The sequence below is a fragment of the Pan paniscus genome, chromosome 1, assembly GCF_029289425.2.
Source record: "Pan paniscus chromosome 1, NHGRI_mPanPan1-v2.0_pri, whole genome shotgun sequence".
In the NCBI taxonomy this organism is placed as follows: Eukaryota; Metazoa; Chordata; class Mammalia; order Primates; family Hominidae; genus Pan; species Pan paniscus.
The window spans coordinates 176,092,195-176,115,061 of record NC_073249.2 but is presented as its reverse complement, the minus strand read 5'-3'; the positions used below and the strand labels follow the sequence as shown (position 1 = coordinate 176,115,061).

Here is a 22,867-nt window from a genome sequence, read left to right as displayed (position 1 = left end):
TGGGGAGGCCCTATAATCATGGTGGAAGGCAAGGAGGAGCAAGTCACATCTTACATGAATGGCAGCAAGCAGAGAGAGGTTGTGTAGGGAAACTCCTCCTTACAAAACCATCAGATCTGATAAGACTTGCTCACTATCATGAGAACAGCATGGGAAAGACCCACCCCCATGACTCAATTACCTCCCACAAGGTCCCTCCCACAACACGTGGGAATTCAAGATGAGATTTGGGTGGGGACACGGCCAAACCATATCATTCTGCCCCTGGCCCCTCCAAAATCTCATGTCCTCACATTTCCAAACCAATCATGCCTTCCCAACAGTCCCCCAAAGTCTTAACTCATTTCACCATTAACTCAAAAGTCCACAGTCCAAATCTGAGACAAGGCAAGTCCCTTCGACCTACGAGCCTGTAAAATCAAAAGCAAGTTAGTTACTTCCTAGATACAATGGGGGTACAGGCATTGGATAAATACACCCATTCCAAAGGGAAGAAACTGGCCAAAATGAAGGGCTAAAGGCTCCATGAAAGTCCAAAATCCAGCAGGGCAGTCAAATCTTAAAGCTCCAAAATGATCTCCTTTGACTCCAAGTCTCACATCTAGGTCACATTGATGCAAGAGGTGGCCTCCCATGGCCTTGGGCAGCTCCGCCCTTGTGGCTTTGCAGGGTATAGCGTACCTCCTGGCTGCTTTCAAGGGCTGGCACTGAGTGTCTGTGGTTTTTCCAGGTTCACGGTGCAAGCTGTCCGTGGATCTACCATTCTGGGGTCTGGAGAACAGTGGCTGTCTTCTCACATCTCCACTAAGCAGTGCCCAGTAGGGACTCTGTGTGGGGGCTCTGACCCCACATTTCCCTTTTGCGCTGCCCTAGCAGAGGCCTTCCAGGAGTGCCCTACCCCCACAGCAAGCTTCTGCCTGGGCATCCAGGCACTTCTACACATCTTCTGAAATATAGGCAGAGGTTCCCAAACCTCAATTCTTGACTTCTGTGCACTTGCAGGCTCAACACCACATGGAAGCTGCCAAGGCTTGGAGCTTGTACCCTCTGAAGCCACAGCCCAAGCTCTGCATTGACTCCTTTCAGCCATAGCTGCAGCAGCTGGGATGCAAGGCACCAAGTCCCTAGGCTGCACACAGCACAGGGACCCTGGGTCCAGCCCATGAAACCACTTTTTCTTTCTAGGCCTCTGGGTCTGTCATGGGAGGGCCTGCTGTGAAGACCTCTGACACGCCCTGGAGACATTTTCCCCATTGTCTTGGGGATTAACATTTGGCTCCTTATTACTTATGCAAATTTCTGCAGCTGGCTTAAATTCTCCTCAGAAAATGGGATTTTCTTTTCTATCACATTGTCAGGCCACAAATTTTCTGAACTTACATGCTCTGCTTCTCTTATAAAACTGAATGCCTTTAACAGCATCCAAGTCACCTCTTGAACACTTTGCTGCTTAGAAATTTCTTCTGCCAAATACCCTAAATCATCTCCTCAAGTTCAAAGTTCTACAAATCTCTAGGGCAGAGGCAAAATGCTGCCAGTATCTTTGCTAAAACACAACAAGAGTCACCTCTGTTCCATTTCCCAACAAGTTCTTCATCTCCATCTAAGACCACCTAAGCCTGAACTTTATTGTCCATATCGCTATCAGCATTTTGACCAAAGCCATTCAACAAGTCTCCAGGAGGTTCCAAACTTTCCTGCATTTTTCTGTCTTCTTCATAGCCCTCCAAACTATTCCAAACTCTGCGTGTTACCCAGTTCCAAAGTTGCTTCCACATTTTCAGGTATCTTTTCAGCAGTGCCCCACTCTCAGTACCAATTTACTGTATTAGTCCATTTTCACGCTGCTGATAAAGACATACCTGAGACTGGGTAATTTATACAGAAGAAAGGGTTTAACGGACTTATAGTTCCACATGGTTGGGGAGGCCTCACAATCATGCTGGAAGGCAAGGTGGAGCAAGTCACACTTTACATGGATGGCTGCAGGCAAAGAGAGAGAGCTTGTGCAGGGAAACTCCTCCTTATAAAATCATCAGATCTCATGAGACTTATTCACTATCACGAGAACAGCATGGGAAAGACCTGCCCCCATAACTCGATTACCTCCCATCAGGTCCCTCCCTGTGGGAATTCAAGATGAGATTTGGAAGGGACACAGCCAAACCATATCATCATGTTTTCATCACAATTCAGTTCAAAATATTTTCTACTTTCCCTTGTGATTTCTTCTTTGACTTATGGTTTATTTAGGAATATGTTGTTTAATTTCCAAATATACAGGGATATTCCAAATTCTTGTGATTTCTAACTTAATTCCATTGTTGCCAGAACACTTGTCACTTAATTTAAACAATTTTAAATTTTTGTGACTGAGCATATGTTCTACCTTAATGATCAACTGCCCAAGAAAAGAACATGTCTTTTGCTGTTATAATGAGGAGTATTATATACATTTTAAGTAAGTCAAATTGGTTTCTATGCTGTTCAGATTTTTTGTCTGTTGTTCTGAACATTATAGTGAGACAGGAGTGTTATAATCTCCCATTGTGAATTCATCCATTCCTTACTTCAGTTCTGTCAGTTTGGATTTGTCCATTTCTTACTTCAATTCTACCAGTTTTTGATTTTAAATATTTCAAACTCTGTTATTAGATATATACACAGTTAGGATACTTATGTCTTCTTGATGAATCTACAGTTTCATTATTATGAAATGTCCCCATCTGTCCTTCATAATATTCTTTGTCCAGAGTCTAGCTCATCCCATACTAACATAGATCCTTCAGGTTATGATTACAATTTTCATAGATATTTTCCAGTTCTTTTCATTTTTAGTTTTTATTCAATTTCTATACTTTATAAAGCAGGTTTCCTGTATATATCATACAAACGGGTTTCCCTTTTTTATTCAGTGTAACAATCTCTACCTTTTAATTATAACATGAGATCATTTATATGTATTATAATTATTTATATGGTCTTATTTCTTTTCTATTGGTCTTATCTATTTCACTTATCATCTTTTTTTCTTCACTGGGGATTTTTGAGTATTTTTTAAGTACTCTATTTCATTTCAACACTGAGCTTAATGACCATTATCTGTATTCACGGTTTCAGTGATTGCTCTAAAGTTTACAACATAATTTTTTTTTAATGTAGTCTCATTCTGACACCCAGGCTGGAGTGCAGTGGCATGAGCTCAGCTCACTGCAACCTCTGCCTCTGACATTCAACTGATTCTCATGCCTCAGCCTCCTGAGTAGCTGAAATTACCAGCACATGCTACCATGTCCAGCTAATTTTTGTATATTTAGTAGAGACGATGTTTTGCTATATTGGCCAGGCTGGTCTCAAACTCCTGACCTCAAGTGATCTACCCACCTTGGCCTCCCAAAGTGCTGGGATTAGAAGAGTGAGCCACCATGTCTGGCCTAACTTTTCTATTTTTAGTAGAGACAGGGTTTCACCATGTTGGCAAGGATGGTCTCAAACTCCTGACCTCAAGTGATCCACCTGCCTCGGCCTCCCAAAATGCTGGGATTAAAGGCATAAGCCACCGCGCCCAGCACAACATACATTTTTAACTCAACAAAGACTACCTTCAAATCAGACAGAAATCTGTTTTACGACAGAATACTTCTAGTTCCCTTTCCTATTCTTCATGTTATTGTTGTCATACCTGTACTTGTACACATTTTACAAATGCTATAATACATTGCTATAATTTCTACTTTTAAAGGTCAATTCTCATTTAAATAAATTTAAAAATACAGAAAAGGTTTTTAAAAAATGTGTACCCAAATATTTACAATTTCTAGTGCTCTTCATTTCTCTGTATTAACTTAATCTTCCATCTGTTATCGTTTTCTTTCAGGCTGCCTGGGTGCTTACTTTAACATCTCTTATAGCTTTTGTTTATCTAAAAACTATCTCCAGTCTTCATTTCTGAAAGATTATTTTGTTCAATATAGCATTCTAGGTGAAAATTTTATTTCTTCAACACTTACTGCATTGCCTCCTGGTGTGCGCTGCTTCTGATAAGAAGTCTGTATTTTTTATTATTATTATTGTTATTATTTTGAGATGGAGTCTTGCTCTGTTGCCCAGGCTAGAGTGCAGTGGTGCGATCTCGGCTCTCTGCAAGCTCTGCCTCCTAGGTTCACACCATTCTCCTGCCTCAGCCTTCCGAGTAGCTGGGACTACAGGCACCAGCCACCACGTCCAGCTAATTTTTTGTGATTTTAGTAGAGACGGGGTTTCACTGTGTTAGCCAGGATGGTCTCAATCTCCCGACCTCATGATCTGCCCGCCTCAGCCTCCCAAAGTGCTGTGTATTTATTATTTTTAAATCTCTCTCTTATTTTAATTTTTTTAAAATTATTATTATACTTTAAGTTTTAGGGTACATGTGCACAATGTGCAGGTTAGTTACATATGTATACATGTGCCATGCTGGTGTGCTGCACCCATTAACTCGTCATTTAGCATTAGGTATATCTCCTAAAGTTATCCCTCCCCCCTCCCCCCACCCCACAACAGTCCCCAGAGTGTGATGTTCCCCTTCCTGTGTCCAAGTGTTCTCATTGTTCAATTCCCACCTATGAGTGAGAATATGCAGTGTTTGGTTTTTTGTTCTTGTGATAGTTTACTGAGAATGATGATTTCCAATTTCATCCATGTCCCTACAAAGGACATGAACTCATCATTTTTTATGGCTGCATAGTATTCCATGGTGTATATGTGCCACATTTTCTTAATCCAGTCTATCATTGTTGGACATTTGGGTTGGTTCCAAGTCTTTGCTATTGTGAATAGTGCCGCAATAAACATACGTGTGCATGTGTCTTTATAGCAGCATGATTTATAGTCCTTTGCATATATACCCAGTAATGGGATGGCTGGGTCAAATGGTATTTCTAGTTATAGATCCCTGAGGAATCGCCACACTGACTTCCACAATGGTTGAACTAGTTTAAAGTCACACCAACAGTGTAAAAGTGTTCCTATTTCTCCACATCCTCTCCAGCACCTGTTGTTTCCTGACTTTTTAATGATTGCCATTCTAACTGGTGTGAGATGGTAACTCATTGTGGTTTTGATTTGCATTTGTCTGGTAGCCAGTGATGATGAGCATTTTTTCATGTGTTTTTTGGCTGCATAAACGTCTTCTTTTGAGAAGTGTCTGTTCATGTTCTTCACCCACTTTTTGATGGGGTTGTTTGTTTTTTTCTTGTAAATTTGTTTCAGTTCATTGTAGATTCTGGATACTAGCCCTTTGTCAGATGAGTAGGTTGCTCTTTGTCAGATGAGTAGGTTGCATACTGGTAAAGGGATCAATTCAACAAGAAGAGCTAACTATCCTAAATATATATACACCCAATACAGGAGCACCCAGATTCATAAAGCAAGTCCTGAGTGACCTACAAAGAGACTTAGACTCCCATACAATAATAATGGGAGACTTTAACACCCCACTGTCGACATTAGACAGATCAACGAGACAGAAAGTCAACAAGGACACCCAGGAATTGAACTCAGCTCTGCACCAAGCAGACCTAATAGACATCTACAGAACTCTCCACCCCAAATCAACAGAATATACATTTTTTTCAGCACCACACCACACCTATTCCAAAACCGACCACATAGTTGGAAGTAAAGCTCTCCTCTGCAAATGTAAAAGAACAGAAATTATAACAAACTGTCTCTCAGACCACGGTGCAATCAAACTAGAACTCAGGATTAAGAAACTCATTTAAAACTGCTCAACTACATGGAAACTGAACAACCTGCTCCTGAATGACTACTGGGTACATAACGAAATGAAGGCAGAAATAAAGATGTTCTTTGAAACCAACGAGAACAAAGACACAACATACCAGAATCTCTGGGACACATTCAAAGCAGTGTGTAGAGGGAAATTTATAGCACTAAATGCACACAAGAGAAAGCTGGAAAGATCCAAAATTGACACCCTAACATCACAATTAAAAGAACTAGAAAAGCAAAAGCAAACACATTCAAAAGCCAGCAGAAGGCAAGAAATAACTAAAATCAGAGCAGAACTGAAGGAAATAGAGACACAAAAAACCCTTCAAAAAATTAATGAATCCAGGAGCTGGTTTTTTGAAAGCATCAACAAAATTGATAGACCGCTAGCAAGACTAATAAAGAAGAAAAGAGAGAAGAATCAAATAAATGCAATAAAAAATGATAAAGGGGATATCACCACCGATCCCACAGAAATACAAACTACCATCAGAGAATACTACAAACACCTCTGTGCAAATAAACTAGAAAATCTAGAAGAAATGGATAAATTCCTCAACACATACACCCTCCCAAGACTAAACCAGGAAGAAGTTGACTCTCTGAATAGACCAATAACAGGCTCTGAAATTGAGGCAATAATCAATAGCTTACCAACCTAAAAGAGTCCAGGACCAGATGAATTCACAGCCGAATTCTACCAGAGGTATAAGGAGGAACTGGTACCATTCCTTCTGAAACTATTCCAATCAATAGAAAAAGAGGGAATCCTCCCTAACTCATTTGATGAGGCCAGCATCATCCTGATACCAAAGCCAGGCAGAGACACAACCAAAAAAGAGAATTTTAGACCAATATCCTTGATGAAGATTGATGCAAAAATCCTCAATAAAATACTGGCAAACCGAATCCAGCAGCACATCAAAAAGCTTATCCACCATGATCAAGTGGGCTTCATCCCTGGGATGCAAGGCTGGTTCAATATACGCAAATCAATAAATGTAATCCAGCATATAAACAGAACCAAAGACAAAAACCACATGATTATCTCAGTAGATGCAGAAAAAGCCTTTGACAAAATTCAACAATGCTTCATGCTAAAAACTCTCAATAAATTAGGTATTGATGGGACGTATCTCAAAATAGTAAGAGCTATCTATGACAAACCCACAACCAATATCATACTGAATGGGCAAAAACTGGAAGCATTCCCTTTGAAAACTGGCACAAGACAGGGATGCCCTCTCTCACCACTCCTATTCAACAGAGTGTTGGAAGTTCTGGCCAGGGCAATTAGGCAGAAGAAGGAAATAATGGGTATTCAATTAGGAAAAAAGGAAGTCAAATTGTCTCTGTTTGCAGATGACATGATTGTATATCCAGAAAACCCCACTGTCTCAGCCCAAAATCTCCTTAAGCTGATAAGCAACTTCAGCAAAGTCTCAGGATACAAAATCAATGTGCAAAAATCACAAGCATTCTTATATACCAATAACAGACAAAAAGAGAGCCAAATCATGAGTGAACTCCCATTCACAATTGCTTCAAAGAGAATAAAATACCTAGGAATCCAACTTACAAGGGATGTGAAGGACCTCTTCAAGGAGAACTACAAACCACTGCTCAGTGAAATAAAAGAGGATATAAACAAATGGAAGAACATTCCATGCTCACGGGTAGGAAGAATCAATATTGTGAAAATGGCCATACTGCCCAAGATAATTTATAGATTCAATGCCATCCCCATCAAGCTACCAATGACTTTCTTCACAGAATTGGAAAAAACTACTTTAAAGTTCATATGGAACCAAAAAAGAGCCCGCGTCGCCAAGTCAATCCTAAGCCAAAAGAACAAAGCTGGAGGCATCACGCTACCTGACTTCAAACTATACTACAAGGCTACAGTAACCAAAACAGCATGGTACTGGTACCAAAACAGAGATATAGATCAATGGAACAGAACAGAGCCCTCAGAAATAACACCACATATCTACAACTATCTGATCTTTGACAAACCTGAGAAAAACAAGCAATGGAGAAAGGATTCCCTATTTAATAAATGGTGCTGGGAAAACTGGCTAGCCATATGTAGAAAGCTGAAACTGGATCCCTTCCTTATACCTTATACAAAAATTAATTCCAGATGGATTAAAGACTTAAATGTTAGACCTAAAACCATAAAAACCCTAGAAGAAAACCTAGGCATTACCATTCAGGACATAGGCATGGGCAAGGACTTCAAGTCTAAAACACCAAAAGCAATGGCAACAAAAGCCAAAATTGACAAATGGGATCTAATTAAACTAAAGAGCTTCTGCACAGCAAAAGATACTACCATCAGAGTGAACAGGCAACCTACAAAATGGGAGAAAATTTTCACAACCTACTCATCTGATAAATCTCTCTTTTAAAATATAGAATGTAGGCCAGGCGCGTTGGCTCATACCTGTAATCCCGGCACTTTGGGAGGCCAAGGCAGGTGATCACCTGAGGTCAGGAGTTCAAGACCAGCCTAGCCAACATACTGAAACCCTGTCCCTACTAAAAATACAAAAAAATTAGCTGGGGCATGGTGGCATGCGTCTGTAGTCCCAGCTACTCGGGTGGCTGAGGCAGGAGAATCACTTGAACTCAGGAGGTAGTGGTTGCTGTAAGCCGAGATGACGCCACTGCACTCCAACCTGGGTGACAGAGTTAGGCTCCATCTCAAAAAATAAATACATAAAATATAAAATAAAACAAAATAAAATATAAAATGTATCTTTGTTTCTCTGGCTCTGGCTGCTTTCAAGACTTTTCTAGTACTGATTTTTAACAATTTGATAATGATGTGCCTTGATGCGGTTTCCTTTGAGTTACTCCTGCTTGTTGTTATGAAACTTCTTAGATTTGTGAGTTTATAGTTCTCACCAAATTTGGCTAGCATTGAGTTATTCGTTAAAATTTCCCCCTTTCCACTCTCTCCTCTATTTTAGGGGCTCTAATCAGACATACATTGTACCATTTTATATTTGCCTAGAAGTCGTTCAGACAACATCCTTCCCTCTCCAGCCCCTAGCTCCCAGTATTTTTGCTGTGTGTGCTTCAGTTTGCATTGTTTTTATTGCTATGTCTTCATATTCACTGACCTTTTCAACAGTTAAACTGTTAAATCCATCAGAGTAAATTATTGATATCACATAATGTATCGACATTTTGTTAATATCATAGCAAAGTGAACCAATATTTTCCAAATGACCAATGGATTTTAATATAACAGAACATTAAAATTTCATTGAAGTGGTTTCAGGTTTTACATTGAAATAAACTTTTAAGAAACCACCATTTCCCAAGTTTCAGTGTACTATCAATTAAGAATGTCCATAATTATCTGGCTATTAAAATATCCCTCCCTTCACCAACTATATAGCTGTTTGGTAGCATTTTCTTTATATACTTCAACAGAAGTAACATACTGCAACAGAATAAATGGAGGAGGAGATATAAGAATCCAGCTTTTATATGGACAGATATTGAAGAGTTTGCAATGCACCTAAGAGAATACCACTTTCTCATTACTTTTTTTGTTCTGAAAAATTATTTTTCATTAAGAGTCTTATTTATGTTAATATGTAAGGAGTTCATTACTATTATTAATTAAGAAATATTTTTAACTTCCTCAGTTTTAATTACTAATATGGAAAATACTTATTCTGGGGTCTCAGTACTAACTGTACCCTGTGTGCGACAAGTCTTTTTCCTCTGGTGGGAAGGAATTCAATAGTATTCTAGTCCTACGTATAAGGTCGAGGAATTGTTCAGTGTACTCAATCGTGTAGAGATTACTATTCAGCCAAAGATTTGCAGAAAGCATCATTCAGATATCTGCATGTTTCCCTATGTAGCAATCTTTCTCTTAGTACTGAGCCCTATACATTCCAATCTCAGTCTCAGGGAATCTCCTAGCTCTTTAACTCTGCAGGACCGTTGGGCTCTGCTTACATTCCCTTTTTCATGGACTGTTGTATAGAAATTTTCTCCATGCAGAAATCAGGGGCATCTACAGGGCTCACCTTGCTTGTTTCCCATTTCTCATGAATCATAGGCCTACGCTGCCTAATGCCCAATGCCTGCAAGCAGTTGTTTCATATATTTTCTCCAGCTTTCCAGGTGTGTACAGCAGGAAGAGGGGTACTATATCAGTTATTCCTTCAAGGGCAAAAGTAGAAATTCTGTTAATTTTCTAAGGTTCATTACTGCCAAGAAAAATTTCAATGTTTTCTCAGATTTAGAGTTTCAGATAAACTAACCTGTCAGAGATGTAATTTACAAGAGCTTATTCCTCCATATTTTGGACACGTTAATTCAATTTTACATGAAAATGTCTATCTTTACGTTGGAAACTAGGGTGGTTCACATTCATGTGGCTCTATGTTAACACAAACCAAGTTATTACCATAAATCATTTCACCTAACAATTTACCTTACAGATTAATATGGATATTGCAAATGCTGCTCTGAGTACAATTCTTTGCTTTATGTTTTTAACAGCAATCTTTCTCTAGAATTTTCCAGGGCATAGTGACAAGAAGGCTACAAAAAGAAAAAAGGTCTAACTCAAACCTAAGTAAGCAATAATTCCAAGTGGATATTTGCCTGCCCAGGAGAGAAATAATTAGCAAAAGGTCATTCAGTTTAGTTGGCTACACTCCAATAAACTGAAAACACTTTACACGCACTCTATCTGCCATTTAAATGCCTGAAAAACAGATCATTTGGAATAGTGTTTTTATTTTTCTTCAGAGTCTCAAATTTTAACCAATACATTATCTACAGAATTTACTACCTTTTTTCAAGGTCATTTGGAAGGAATTTATTCCTTAATTTATAGTATTAAACCTTCATAATTTCTAGAAGGCAACTAAACATTGAGGATAGGGGACTCTGCTCCTATAAAACAAGTGGCTATTAATATAGTCCAATTATTTCCATTCAGAGAAAAAAAATGTAGTGAAAGTTGGATACTGTAGCTCTACTAACCATTTCTAATCAGAATGTAGCACATTACTGCAATCTTACAATAACTAAGATGAAAAGCATAATCCCTATATATGACTAAATGACTATTACTGAGCCAAATTACAGGCCCTCTATGGGCCTCTGGACCTCAAATTCCACATGATTTAAAAAAGAAAAAACTACTAAACACATTTCATGTTAATACTGCCTGTTACCACTTTGTAAAATTTAAAATATCAACATTAAAAAGAGTAAAATAGGGCTGGGCATGGTGACTCACACCTGTAATCCCAGCACTTTGGAAGGCTGAGGCGGGTGGATGACCTGAGGTCAGGAGTTCAAGACCAGCCTGGCCAACATAGTGAAACCCCGTCTCTACTAAAAACACAAAAAATTAGCTGGGCGTGGTGGCGGGTGCCTGTAATCCCAGCTAGTCGGGAGGCTGAGGCAGAAGAATAGCTTGAACCCGGGAGGTGCAGGGTGCAGTGAGCCGAGATTGCGCCATTGCACTCCAGCCTGGGCGACAAGAACGAAACTGTCTCAAAAAAAAAAAGTAAAATGAGACCTAGCCCGTCTCAGAGTAGAAATAATAAAAAACTCAGACCTGTTACCCAGAAGCAACAAAACATGCAATAATATTACATCATTTGGATTTTTCTCAAGCACAATTATCAAAAGCAAATTTCTTCTTTGTTCTATTAACATGTTTTATAATATGAGAAATCATTCACTGCCTCCATTCATTTCTTTCTTTTAAACATTATAAGCCATTACCCCCTAGAATACTTTTTGTTTATAAACTATGAAAGTTATTGCTTTGAGCAAAATCAAATTAAGATTCTATATGGGAAGAGATAATTCAGACTCTTATGGCCAGAAAGGACCCATCCAAGAAGATGTTTAAAACCACTCTGGGGAAGTGCTGAAGATGGCCAACTAGCTGCAGCCAGGACGAACATCTGCTGCCACCAAGAGACTGGGACATTAGGAAGCCTGGGGCATTCTAAGCAGATCTTTGGAGGGAAGGCATTCAGAGTGGATGAAGGGAGGACAAAGATGCTGGACCAAAGGGGTAGGAAGCTGGGAATCCAGCACAGGGCTACCGTGCACAGGGATTCATTCTTGGCCCCCAACAACTCCAAAGGAAGGGAAACAAAGTCAGTTGACTAAACTCACCTTATACCACAATCAAACCCCCAAGGGCATCAAAGAAGATAAAAACAAACAAACAAGCAAGCAAGCAAAAAAAAAAAAAAAAAAAAAAACCACACATCCAACAGACAGCAACTTCAAAGAATGAATGCTCAGCTCATACAGATGAGAAAGAATCAGTGTAAGAACTCTGCCAATTTAAAAAGCCACAGTGTCTTCTCACCTCCAAACAACCACCACACTAGTTCCCCAGCAATAGGTCTTAACCAGGCTGAAATGACTAAAATGACAGAAACAGAATTCAGAATATGGATAAGAATGAAGATCATCAAGATTCAGGAGAAAGCTGAAACCCAATAAAGGATTCTAAGGAATATAATAAAATGATTTGGGAGATGAAAAATGAAATGGCCATTAAAGTGAGCTGAGAAACTCACTTTAAGAATTTCAGAACACAATCCAGTATTAACATCAGAATTAGCCAACTGGAGAAAAGGAACCCAAAGCTCAAACACTGGTTCCCCAAAATAACTCAGACTAAAATTTAAAAGACTCAAAAAAGAACAAACAAAACCTCTAAAAAAATTTGGCATTACATTAAGAGACCACATCTACATCTCACTGGTGTCCCTGAAAAAGAGGGAGAGAAAGCAAGCAACGTGGAAAACATATTTTAGGATATAATTCGCGAAAATTTCCCCAGCCTCACTAGACATGCCAACATTCAAATTTAAGAAATGCAGAGAATGCCTCTGAGATACTATATAAGACAACTATGCCCAAGACATATAGTCTTCAGATTCTTAAAGGTCGAAATAAAAGACAAAATAAAAGACAGCTGGAGAAAAGGGACAGGTAACCTACAAAGGGAACCCCACAGACTAACAGTGTACCTTTTGGCAGAAAACCTATAAGCCAGAAGAGATTGGGGGTTTATATTCAGCATTCTTAGGGAAAAGAAATTCTAATCAAGAGCTTCATATCCTGCCAGATTAAGCTTCATAAATGAATCCTTTTCAGATGAGCAAATGCTAGGAATTTGTCACCACGAGACCTGCCTTATAGACACTCCTTAAGGGTGTGCTAAATATGGAAAGGAAAGACCATTACTAGACACAACAAAAACTCACTTAAATACATAGACCATTAGCCCTACAAACAATTACACAATCAAGTCTGCATAATAACCAGGTAACAATCCGATGACTGGATCAAATCCACACCTATCAATATAAACTTTGAATGTAAATGGGCTAAAAGCCCCAATTAAAAGGCACAGAGTGGCAAGTTAGATACAGAAGAAAGACCCAACTGTATGCTGCCAAAAATAGAACCATCACATGTGCAATGACACCCACTGGCTAAAAGTAAAGGGACAGAGAAAAATCTACCAAGTCAACAGAAAACAGAACAAAACAGGGGTTGCTATTCTAACTTCAGACAAAACACACCTTAAACCAAAAAGATTAAAAAAAGATAAAGAAGGGCATTACATAATGCTAAAGGGTTCAATTCAACAAGAAGACCTAACTATCCTAAATATATGCACCAAACATAAAAGCACCCGATTCATATAGCAAGTTCTTAGAGATCTACAAAGAGACTTAAGATAACCACACAATAATAGTAGACTTCAACACCCCACTGATAGAATTAGATCACTGAGGCAAAAGACTAACAAAGATAAAATCTGAACTCAATATTAGACCAAAAGAACCTGACAGATATCTACAGAACTCTACACCCAAAAACAACAAAATATATATTCTTCTCATCTGTACATGGTACATACTCTAAATTCCATCACATAATTGGCCATAAAACAATCCTTAGCAAATTAAAAAAAAAATAAAAACAATAGCAATCACACTACTGAACCAGTGCAATAAAAATAGAAATTGATAGTAAGAAAATCACTCAAAAGCATACAATTTAATGGAAATTAAACAACCTATCCTGAATGACCATGGGGTAAATAATAAAATAAAGGCAGAATTAAAGCAATTCTTTGAAACTAATGAGATCAAAGATGCAATGTAACAGAAACTCTGGGACACAGCTTAAGCAGTGTTAAGAGAAAAGTTTATAACACTAAATGTCCACAGCAAAAAGTTAGAAAGACCTCAAATTAACAATCTAACATCACACATCACACCTAGAGGAACTAAAGAAACAAGAAGAAACCAATTACAAAGCTAGGAGAAGACAAGAAATAACCAAAATCAAAGCTGAACTGAAGGAAACTGAGACATAAAAAAATATACAAAAGACTGAGTCCAGGAATTAGTTCCTTGAAAGAATATGACTGATAGACTACTAAGTAGACTTAAAAAAAAAAACAGGAGAGAAAGAGAGATAGCTCCAAATAAACACAGTCAAAAATGACAAAGGGGACATTACCACCAAACCCACAGAAATACAAAAAACCCTCAGAGACTACTATGAACACCTCTATGCACAAACTAGAAAACATAGAAGAAATGAATAAATTCCTGGAAACATACAACCTCCCAAGATTGGACCAGGAAGAAATTTAATCCCTGAACAGACCAATAGTAAAGTGAAATTGAATGAATAATAAAAAGCCTACCAACCAGACAATGCCCAGGACCAGATGAGCTCACAGCTGAGTTCTACCAGATGCATAGAGAGGAACTGGTATTGTTCCTACTAAAACCATTCCAAATGCTTGAGGAAGAGAGACTCCTCCCTAACTCATTTTATGAGGCCAGCATCATCCTGACACCAAAACCTGGCAGAGACACAACAAAAAATGAAAGCTTCAGGCCAGTATCAATGATGAACATGGATGCAAAAATCCTTAACAAAATACTAGCAAACCAAATCCAGCAGCACATCCAAAAGCTAATCCTTCATGATCAAGTGGACTTTATCCCTGGGATGCAAGGTTGGTTTAATATATACAAATCAATTAATGTGATTTACCACATAAACAGAACTATAAGCAAAAACCACATGATCATTTCAACAGATACAGAAAAGGTTTTCAATAAAATTCAACATGCTTCACGTTAAAAACCCTCAACAGGCCGGGTGTGGTGGCTCACGTCTATGATCCCAGCACTTTGGGAAGCCAAGGCAGGTGGATCACTTGGGGTCAGGAGTTTGAGACCAGCCTGGCCAATATGGTGAAACCCCTTCTCTACAAAAAATACAAAAATTAGCTGCGCGTGGTGGCCCATGCCTATAGTCCCAGCTACTTGGGAGGCTAAGGCAAGAGAATCACTTGAACCCGGGAGGCGGACGTTGCAGTGAGCCGAGATCACGCCACTGCACTCCAGCCTGAGTAACAAAGTGAGACTCTGTATTAAAAAAACAAAAAACCTTCAACAAACTAGGCCCTGAAGAAACATACTTCAAAATATTAAGAGCCATCTATGAAAAACCCACAGCCAACATCATACTGAATTGAGCAAAAGTTAGAAGCATTCCCCTTGAAACCAGAACAAGAAAAGGATGCCCTCTCTCACCACTCTATTCAACATATACAGCACTGGAAGTCCTAGCCAGAGCAATCAGGCAAGAGAAAGAAATAAAAGGCATCCAAATAGGAAGAGAGGAAGTCAAACTATCTCTGTTTGCAGATGATATGATAGTATACCTAGGAAACTCCACAATATCTGTCCAAAAGCTACTAGCTCTGATAAACAACTCCAGCAATGTTTCAGGATACAAAATCAATGTACGAAAATCAGTACCATTTCTACATACCTACAATGTCCAAGCTGAGAGTCAATTCAAGAACACAATCTCATTTACAGTAGCCACAAGGAAATGCAATACCTAGGAATACAGCTAACTAGGGAGGTGAAAGATCTCTACAATGAGAATTACAAAAGACTGCATGAAGATATTAGATATGACACAAAGAAATGAAAAAACATTTCATGCTCAATAGGAAGCATGAATATTATGAAAATGGCCATACTGCCCAGAGCAATTTACAGATTCAATGCTATTTCTACCAAACTACCAAGGACATTCTTCACACAATTAGAAAAGACTATTTTAAAATTCATATGGAACCAAAAAGGAGCCTGAATAGCCAAGATAATCCTAAGCAAAAAGAACCTAAGCAGAAAGCTGGAGGCACCACATTACCCAACTTCAAACTATACTACAAGGTTGCAGTAACCATAACAGCACGTTACTGGTATAAAAACAGACACACAGACTCATGGAATGGAGAGCCCAGAAATAATGCCGCACATCTACAACCATCTGATCTTCGACAAAGTTGACAAAAACAAATGGGGAAAGGCTCCCTATTCAATAAATGGTGTTGGGGTAGCTGGTTAGTCATATGCAGAAGACTGAAACTGGACCCCTTCCTTACAGCATATACAAAAATCAACTTAAGATGGATTAAAGACTCAAATGTAAAACCTAAAACTACAAAAACCCTAGAAGACAACCTAGAAGATACCATTCTGGACATAGGCCCTGGCAAAGATTTCATAAAAAAGACATCAAAAGCAATTCCAATAAAAACAAAAATTGACAAATGAGACCTAATTAAACTAAAGAGCTTCTGCACAGCAAAAGAAACTATCAACAGAGTAATCACACAACCTACAGAATGGGAGAAAATATTTGCAACCTACAGACTGGGAGGAGATATTTGCATCCAATAAAGGTCTAATATCCAGAATCTATAAGAAACTTAAATTAATGAGCAAAAAACAAACAACCCCATTAAAAAGTAGGCAAAGGACACGATCAGATACTTTTTGAAAGAAGCCATATATATGGCCAAAAAAGCATACACAAAATGCTCAGTATCACTAATTATCAGAGAAATGCAAGTCAAAACCACAATGAGATACCATGTTATACCAGTCAGAATGGCTATTATTAAAAACAAAAAATAATGGGCCCAGCACAGTGGCTCACGCCTGTAATCCCAGCACTTTGGGAGGCCGAGGTGGGCAGATCACCTGAGGTCAGGAGTTCAAGACCAGCCTGGCCAACATGGTGAAACCCCTTCTCTACTAAAAATACAAAAATTAGCTGGGCGTGGTGGTGGGCGCCTGTAATCCCAGCTACTCAAGAGGCTGAGGCAGGGGAATCGCTTGAACCTGGGAGGCGGAGGTTGCAGTGAGCCAAGATCGTGCCATTGCACTCTAGCCTGGGTGATAAGAGTGAAACTCCGTCTCCAAAAAACAAACAAACAAACAAAATGCCAACTATGTTTAATTTTGAAATTTCTCTTCTAAATGCAAAAAAAATGGACAGAAGTAGAGCCCTTGGGAAAAAGCAGAGATTATGGATAAGTTGTAGGGAAATACAGAAAAAGATTACGTGTAGGTAAGTATAATAGTGAAAAATTGTAGATGTTGCTCAACTGCAAGAAACATTTTTTTCTCAAGTTAATCAGTGTCTTTTAATGTATAATACCATAAAAGTCCTTAGTAAAAACAATATTCTGAAAAATAAATAAATAAATAATAGATGCTGGCAAGGTTGCTAAGAAAAGGGAATGCTTATACACTGTTGGTGGGAATGTAAATTAGTTCAGCCTTTGTGGAAAGCAGTTTGGCAATCTCTCAAAGAACTTAAGAAAGAATTACCATCCTACCCCACAATCCCATTATTGGGTATATACACAAAGGAACATCAATCATCACACCATAAAAGACACATGTACTCATATGTTCATTGCAACAGTATTCACAATAGCTAAGACATGGAATTAACCTAAATACTCATCAATGGTAGACTGGATGAAGAAAATATCGTACATTTACACCATGGAATACACCACAGCCATAAAAAAAGAATGAGATCATGTCCTCTGCAGCAATATGGATGGAGCTGGAGGGCATTATTCTAAACGAACTAACACAGGAACAGAAAACCAAATATAGCATGTTTTCACTTACAAGTGGGAGCTAAACACTGAGCATACATGGACACAAAGAAAAGAACAACAGACACTGGGGACTACTTGAGAGTGGAGAGTGGGAGGAGGGTGAAGATCAAAAAAACTACCTATCAGGTACTATGCTTATTACCTGGGTGATGAAATAATCTGCACACCATACCCCAGTGACACACAATTTACCTATATAACAAACCTGCTCATGTACCCCTGAACCTAAAATAACTTTAAATAAAATAAATATCATTAGGGCAAACACCCATTAACATCTAATTAATAAAATTTTTAAAATAAAAAACAAAAGCACTTTGGGATAAGGCTACTCAAGAACAAGAAATGATTTAATGGCAAAGACTACAAGACAATGCCCACTGCCTTTCCCTATGTACTATTCTGGTATCATTAATTGAAACATGTAACTCCTGTATATCTTGCTACTTATAGACATAAGTTTACATTTAAAATGCTTTAACATAACACCTACAATTTAAAAAGGATTATAAATATGTGAGTATTTTGAGGTTCTGGACAAAGGATTCCAGGAAGCTCAGCTGGGGAAAATTGTTTGAGCCTAGGAGTTTGCGGCTTCAGTGGGGCATGACTGCATCACTGCATTCTAGCCTAGGCGACAGAGTGAGACTCTGTTTTTACTTTAAGTACGACATTTAAAAATGTGACATCAGATCCAGCCATCCCACTTCTGAGTCTGCAGCCAAAGTAATTAAAATGTGTTGAAGAGATGTCTGCACTTCCCTGTTCGTTGCAGGATTATTCACGACAGCCAAGAGATGGGAACAATCTATGTGCCCGTCAATAGATGAACAGATACAAAAATGTGGTATATACACAATGGCATACTATTCAGCCTTAAAAAAGAACAAAATTCTGTCATTTGCAACAACATGAATGAGTCTAGAGAACATTCTGCTAAGTGAAATAAGACAGGCACATAAAGACAAATATCACACACATGCTCTCACTTACATATGGAATCTAAACATCTGAATCCACATACGAAGTAGAGGGTATAATGGTAGTTACCAGAGGCAAAGGCATACAGTGAGCTCCGTGGATAAAGAGAAAATATCAATCAGAGGGTCTCTTTGATCAGTTAGACAGAAGGAAAATATTCTGGTGATCTAATGCACAGTAAGGTGAATACAGTTAAGAAATAATGTATCACTCAAAATTGCTAAAAGGGTGGATTTTAAGTCTTACCACAAAGAAATGGTAAGTATATGAGATGACGGATACGTATTTACTCATTCTAAAATGTACACATGTATTAAAACATCATATTGTACCTCATAAACATACACACTTATTAAACATCAATTTAAAAATCTGAAGCTGAATTAAAGAATATTTCTAATGCTTAAATAAAAATAAACTATGCACATTGAGACCACAGTTTGAGATGCTACTTTATTCAGGTTTTAAAATCACCCAATAATAAATTATCTGGGGAGTACACAATTGATGGCATGGAGGCAACAGATATCAGTTTGCAGGTAGACTAAACAATACTACTAACACACAACATTTGCTGTCTTTCTTCCCCCAAAATACAAGCTATAATCAATTTCATTGTCATTTCATGCTGATAGCATCTTTCAAGACACACAAAATTGTCACTCTTTCCTTCTTTTCAAATGTACTAATAACAGACGAACATTTAACTAGTATTTATTACTCATAAAGCATGGCTGAGGCATGTGGGGGAGGGATAAGGCATTTGCCAAACACTATACAGCTAATAAGAGTCACAGAGTCAAGATCAGAATCTGAATTTATAGATTCAGGACAAAATCTGGTTTGAAACAACCTGAACTACTTTTTCAGACTGAAAATGCACTTGCTAAATGTTTTAAATCTTTCCATATTCAACCTGATTTCTTAAAAACTAAAATAGTATCCAATATAGTAAAAGTAGCTTTAAGAAAGATCAAAAAGAGAAAAAATAAGATAAATGGTTCAAATAATAACAGACCTATTTTTCTGCTATATCTCAAAAATAAAATTAAAGCTATGCCTACTAGGCTCCAGTAAATTAGGTTTGTTAACAGCACTGATTTAACAAACTTTATTAAACAAATAGCTGCATGTTAGGTTAAATCCATTGCTAGATCTTAGAGATCTAACAATATACAATAATCCCTACCCTCAAAGAGATCACAATACTTCACATCAGACACCATTTTATAGGAGGACAAATGCTTTAAAATAATTCTTTAAATTTATTCAAGATAAGAAAACAGAATTCAGAAGGTTTTGGGTATTGAAATGAAACTACAATAAGGACCCTAAAAACATTAACAACCCAGTGAAATTACCACTAGGTGTCACTGTGATACAAAGTTCTTAGCTGCCTTTGGGCTCGCTTTCAAACCTTGTTGCATCTTCCTGGTAATAACGTGGAAAAGGTGCATAATCTGATTGAGCATCTCTTTGCATTGTATTATTTATATGTATACAGCTACAGAAAAAATATTATTTATATAATTTCAGTAACAATGAAATGAGTTATATCTATAATAATTCTATTGCTGGTCACATAAACTTTAATGAGTGTACATTTTTAAAATTTCCTGTGATGGATGAATTAATATATACGCATATATTCATATACTCATTTATTGAGCCATTTGTTTCCTCAACAAGCACTACTCTGTGCCAAACACTGTGCTAGAATAAAGAATCTAGAGAGGAATAAGACCTGCTCTCTAAGTGTGAGGAGTTAACATTCATAAGGAAAATCTGAAACACAAAGGGTAAGATGTGTTAAAATCCATGTTTAAAGCATATACAAAATTTTATGGGATCATAGCGGATGATTCAACTTAACTGTATGTCCAGAAAGGTTAGGAAAGGCTTCATAGAGAGGAAATATTTACATGGGATCTTGGAAGCTGTGTAGGAGTTTTCTGGAAAGCTAAAGCAAGAAAAGGTTTATCAAACAGAATAGAGGAAATACAGAGCCACTGAAAGGCACATGAGGAGATGCGTGTTTTAGAAAAATCACCACAGGGCAACTACATAGAAAAGATGGACTAAAGGAAGAAAGAAATGAACATATGGAAATCAGGGGAATTATCTTAATTAATCAAAGAAATCCTTGAACTGTAACAAAGGGGGATGAAAAATAAAGGAGAGATTCAGTCATAATGTGATAGAATTCACAAAACTTTATTGACTAAATGCAGTGAAGTCAGAAAAAAATTCTATCAAGTCTAAGTATTATCCTTAAGTATGCCTTCCCTAGTTACACATACAAACATGCCAACAGGGAAAACAGAGAAAGTATATAACATGATTCTCTGCCTGCCATAATACTCATAAGGCAATAACTATAATCCAGAACAAATAAAACTGGAACAGCTAGAAGAAGCAGGAGCAGGTAGATATCATATAATAACAATATCTGATTTAAAATTCATTTTGAGTCAAACTGTGTTTATAATATGTCCATAACTATGAAGAATATGACTGGAAATATTTTAAAGCTTTATCACAGAAGTATATGAAAGAACTTCCAGGGATCACTTTTCGTAAACTTTTGGCTTTATCATCCACTGTAAAAGCTAACTTATGCTCAAGTATGATAGAGTAGGAACAGCCAAGCTGTCATTCGGTTTGAAAACAAATACAATTAAGACAGCTACAGACACATTATAAATACAACTGGACTCAAAATGAATTTTAAAGCAATATGTATCTACTTCTGCTTCTAGCTCTTCCAGTTTTATTTGTTCTGGATTATAGTTTTACCTTATTATGAATCATATGGCAGGCAGAGAATCATGTTATATGGTTTCTCTCTAATATATTTAAAGTGTAACATTAACATATATAATCCAGAGAAGCCAGCCATTTCTGATCACCACACTCGAAATAAGCGGAGGATTTTTTTTTAGTTGAAAAAATACTTAATAGTCCATCAAGAAAAAGAACAAGGTTTTTTTTGAAGTGATACACTATTCACTCACATGAATCAGACACATGCAACAAGATGGCAGTTAAAATTTATTTAATATATAATTGCATTCCAGTTTTCTTAAAACAAAAAAAAAATCTGAGGTAATTTTAAGATTTAAAAGAAAAAGTGTGATGTGGCACTGAATTTGCCCCCTTGGATAGTACAAATATTTGTCATTAAACTAAGAAAGTAAAGGCTAAATCATATCCCTTTCAGTGGTTCCCAACTAATAAACCCGAGATGCCTTAGCAATACTACTAAAAATCCATACAAACAAGAAGCATCATCAATTCTGACCAACTAATATTGTAAAGATAAATAACATTACTTTTAAAACGTCAACAGAGGAGGTTTGGTGATTTAAAAAATATATATACAGAATCAGCCAGTGTAAGTAGCTCATACCTGTAATCCTAGCACTTTGGGAGACTGAGGTGGGAGGATTGCTTGAGCCCAAGAGTTCAAGACCAGTCTGGGCACATAGTGAGACCCCATCTATAAAAATGATAATAATAAAAAATAAAATAAATAATATAGGCTGTCAAGTTGGCTCACACCTGTAATCCCAGTGCTTTAAGAGGCCAAGGCAGGAGAATCACATGAGGCCAGGAGTTCAAGAACAGCCTGGGCAACAAAATGAGACCCCATTTCTTCAAAAAGTGAAAAAAAAAAAAAATTTGCCAAACATGGTGGCGTGCGCCTGTAGTCCCAGCACTCGGGAAGCTGAGGTGGGTGGGAGGATCACTTGAGCCTAGGAGTTCAAGCTCAACAGTGAGCTATGGTCATATCACTGCATTCCAACCTGGGTGACACAGCAAGACTCTGTCACTTAAGAGAAAAAAATCATTTCAAGTCACATGAATTCAAAAATGCCATAGTGAATTTGTAACTGCATTTCATTATTATATATTTCCTAAGTCAACACTATAAAAATATTTTTTCAAGGGGACCTTAAACTGGAAAAAAATGAAAAAACACAGATACGGTAAACTATACCAGAGGTATCCTCAATGCAGCTAAGAAAATTTGATAAGTTTGGACAATCAATCTGAAATAAGAATGCAGAT

General features: G+C 37.7%; 1 protein-coding gene across 3 annotated transcripts in view; it reads right to left on the bottom strand.

The window, feature by feature from the left end:
• FAF1 (Fas associated factor 1) overlaps positions 1–22,867 on the bottom strand; it is a 523,666-nt gene that overhangs the window by 313,342 nt on the left and 187,457 nt on the right. The window lies entirely within an intron of this gene.